We start from the raw sequence: 4,218 nt of genomic DNA, 5'->3' as shown, positions 1-4,218 counted from the left end.
GAAGTGTGAGAGAGGTGGTGTGCCAAGGGATGGTTTGCAAATGAGCCAAGCACCCTTATTTATAGCCTGAACAGCAGCTCGGGCACGGCCCCGTATCCATTGGGCACGGCCCCGTGTCCATCCTCCTTCTCTTTCTTCATTAATTGCAGTTTGTCTGCATTAGTTGATGTAACAACCTTAATAATATTTAATGTTTTTCATTTAAATTACGAAAATAAACACGCAAATATGATTACATATATGCTGAAAAATAAAGGTTAACTTAAAACGTTTACAAATTAAAAGTTTACAACTTAATGTAATTAAGTTCGTCGTTTAAAAGTAACAACGAAACGATGTGCGGAAGCTTGAATCTTGATCGTGTTCGGTTCCTCTATGAGCTTGAACGTCGTCCGGTATCCATGGATATACCTACATTTCATGAACCATAAAATAAATTAGTCATTCGCAGTTTATAAGTGTTTAAATCAAGTCCGGATATTAAAACGAACAAGAAAAACAATTTTTTTTGCAGCTTTTTGGGTCTCTCACGGGGCGCGACCGAGAGCCCCTTTTCTTACGCGGTCCGCGAGCACCTGTCGCGTGTCGCGACAGAAATACACTCCTCCGTCGCGTGGCGCGGGGGAGAAGTTTTTCCAGCGGGAATGTTGCTGAAACCTGCAGTTTTACCCAGCTATGGTTTTAGTCGAAATTCGAACTTTAAAGTGCCATAACTTTCATTCTACTTATCCGTTTTACATGATTCTTTTTCCTACGCATTTGTAATTTAAATCTCCATCATATGGAGTTAAATTTCAACATTTAAACTAATAAAATTCCAAATTTTTAAGCAATCGGCTTATTATTCAAAATCAACATTTGACCCATTTGTATTCAAAACCACCAACTTGATTCTTAAACAACCAAAATACATACGCTAGTGTATTTTAACACACAGTTTTTAACTCGGGTTCGTAATTTTTATAAATTGCACGACTAGTTCGCAGGCTATGTACATAAACTGTTTTTGACCCGTTTAGGGAATTTAAGCAATTTAGTCTAAAACTCTCCCTTTTCTTTTGACACTACATGATTCCATATCAAAATAACTACGTATAATCTACCACAACTATTTTGTGGTGGATTTAACATAATGAATCCCCTTTTTCCCACTTTTACCCTTCAACTAGTCATTTTACGCAAATGACCATTTTTAGGCATTTGAACTACGAAGTTTATGCCTACAACTCTTACATGTATCTAAGGGTTACATAATTACAATACAAGTCTCTAAACGGCCTCTAAGGGTCGTTTGCCCGATTTACCCATCAAGGGCGTTTTAGTCAACTTAGTCCCTCCTTTTTCAACAAGGCCCATTGCTAATGTATTTGACCAACATTGCCCTTTTAACTATAAATCTGTATATACGCGTACCTGGCTCGAGTCAATATATAGACCCGTTTTATACCTTGCTTTAACTAACTGTTATTATACGACGTCGAAATTTTCCGAATTGCTAATTGCTCTTGTTAACATATGACTTGACAACAATCATTAGTCGATATTGTCAAATGGTGTTTTCACCACCATTTGACCCGTTTGGACTGTATGACCAAACATTTGCATAGGTTATTAAAAACATGGTTTTCAATTTCTCACTCTCACATCCCACCCATTTCAGATTTTAACTCAAGATCCCTTTTTTTAAGTTAAATTTACATTAGTCGACGCTTGACTATATTTCCGTTTTTACCCTCTTTCTCATAAACCATGATTTCTATCATTTATATTTATTCTGACCCGTATCATTACGTGTCGGAACCCGTATTTCGAATATTAACCTTCTCGTATTCATAACTTATAGAATTTTATACATATTCTAGAAAAGAAGTGTAAGTTTCACTTACCTCACATCCGAACTATGCTTTTCCTTTCCGTTCTTGCTCCGTTTGACCCGCTTCATTCACAAGCTTCCACCTAGCTTGTTAAGCGCCAAACTATCATCATATTTCGTAAAATGGTTAGTTTAGTCGTTGTCGGTCATGACTATTCCACCCTACATATCTCCTATCCAAATTATCATTCGTTTACATTAATGGTCGGTTTGACTTTTGAAAAGTCAAACGCCTATTAGTGTATAAAATGCACAGTCAAGTTTGTCAACCATTTTTTGGCATTTTCTCAATTATCTGGTTGGCGTTATCTCTTTGCCACCGTTTCAACCAAGGTTCTAACCAAATTTATTATAGTTCCAACACTTTAACTAGTTTAAGCGATTATCATGACTAGTTTAGTCATTTATTTTTTGCAAGAACTAAGGGTTCTCCTTTATAAGTGAGACCCGTTTCATCATACTATTTAGCATCCATTCGAACTCTTAATAAAATCAAATTCTTCATATGATCTAGTACATAACCCGATTTCATTCATCTATTTACATGAACAAACTTACTAATTTCATCACAACATTCAAGACCCACTTCAAGTCTTATATGAGCATTCACTCAAACTTACAAATTGTTCAAGTATTTTGCTCCAACTATCAAATATGACGATTCTAAGCACATGCATATCATCATTCTTACTATTTAGTCAAAAACCCACATAGCTCATACTTGATTAATTGACAATTCACTAGTTTATGGCACAATCCTACAAATTTGCATCTTGGGTTTGTTCCTAGACCTAGATTCAACCCAATATTACTCATGTATACAATATTCATCACATAATTTCGATTATGAGTGTTCATCACAAATTCGAAATATCACTAAACATCAAAATTCAACATACCTTGTGATCCCCTAAGCTTGGTGATCACGATTTTATTAAAAGCCCCAAATTTTAGCTTGATTTCTCCTTTGATTTGAGCAATTCCTTGTAGTTTAGGGTTCATGAGAAGAACCCCTTTTGGCTCCTGTGAATTGTCGACCAAAAACACACACCAAGTGTGTGTTTTGAGTCCCTTTTTCTTATTAGTAATTCAACTTTCTAACTTGACCATTTTAGTCCTTCTAATTATATATCTATAAGAGATGGCTAACTTGGTCAAGTTTTCTTTATTATTTTAAAACACTTAACTAACTAGGTTAATATTCCTAGTTACTTAGTGAGTCCCGGGAGTTATAACCCGTTTTATTTTAAGTCCCGTTAACTCGGGCTTCTTTTAAATTTACTTTCCTCAAATCATTTATTCTCCTTTTAATTAATATTTGGATCATTCGTTTAAGTCCTAATATTCATCGGGTTAATCTTACTACTAACGGTACTCGCCATTAATATTAACGTGGTTTTAATTACCAAACCCGTTTTTGGGGTGTTACAAGTCTACTCCCCTTAAAGAGGTTTTGTCCCCGAAACCTTATTTACGTAGTTCATTGATTTGATCAAACGAACCAAGTTTCGTTTTCAAGGCACCCGTTTCTTTTGGTCAAAAGTTTTCATTTTTATTGACGCGTACGTCTTTCATGTGTAAAGCCTCGTGGGCCGTTACTTTCAGTTCGTATGCGTTATTTTTATTGATTATCTATTTTGGCGGTTAGACTTGTTAGTCACCGGTTACCTTATACCCCATTGCTCCAAATCGCCATCTCCGGCTTTATGTGTGTTTACGGTTTTCTAAATCACCTCATACAATTTATGTTTATTAAAACGTTGCTTTTTTACTAAAACTAAGTTTTTAGTTTACGTTTTCTCTTTGTCTTACATCTTTCTGTCGTATCAAGAAATGTTACTTCCGAGGATTTGTTCCTTTCCATTGTCATTTAATGCGGGGAATTCCTACTAGTTCCCATGCTTAACCCAAATAACCCGTAGGTTCTTTAGTCTTAATATTTCGTGCTTTTATTCATTCGATTTGCGCTTACTTACATTAGCAAGCGTCATCCATTATTAAATTTGTTTAACTTGTTTGTGTAAGAATTCATCACTTATGAATGTCAAACTTCATTCTTTGTTCGACCCGTCTAACTTTAAAATAGTTGAACGTAATTTATCAAAATATCTATTTGCAGTTCTTATCGTCTTTTAGTCGTAACTCGAAACCCGAGTGTTGACTTTCCATCCGCGTTCCCGTTTCTCGGTCTACGCATGAGTTTAAATCCTTACCCATTCAACCGGGTGTTTTACCGAAGTCGTCATCATTGCAACCCTTCCGGTATGCATTAAGACTTTGCTGTGATTTATTTGGTCAACTTAGTGAAATCTATCGTTTTTATTCAACCCTGTCTTTTATTCTTT

The 4,218-nt window shown here is 35.6% G+C and overlaps 1 long non-coding RNA gene across 2 annotated transcripts; it reads right to left on the bottom strand.

Moving 5' to 3' along the window:
* Nucleotides 1–217: 217 nt before the first annotated feature.
* On the bottom strand, nucleotides 218–2,912 carry LOC110902427. Of its 2 annotated transcripts, none has more exons than XR_002571102.2 (4): nucleotides 2,773–2,912; nucleotides 1,887–1,976; nucleotides 492–657; nucleotides 218–411 (listed from the first exon to the last, which is right to left on the bottom strand). It is a non-coding gene; the product is annotated as an uncharacterized LOC110902427 (long non-coding RNA). The 2 variants fall into 2 exon arrangements; XR_002571103.2 differs by having other exon boundaries at nucleotides 561–657.
* Nucleotides 2,913–4,218: the final 1,306 nt, after the last annotated feature.

This window comes from Helianthus annuus, chromosome 3 (assembly GCF_002127325.2).
Source record: "Helianthus annuus cultivar XRQ/B chromosome 3, HanXRQr2.0-SUNRISE, whole genome shotgun sequence".
Taxonomy (NCBI): Eukaryota; Viridiplantae; Streptophyta; class Magnoliopsida; order Asterales; family Asteraceae; genus Helianthus; species Helianthus annuus.
The sequence above is the reverse complement of the archived record's forward strand: the minus strand, read 5'-3'. Positions and strand labels throughout refer to the sequence as shown.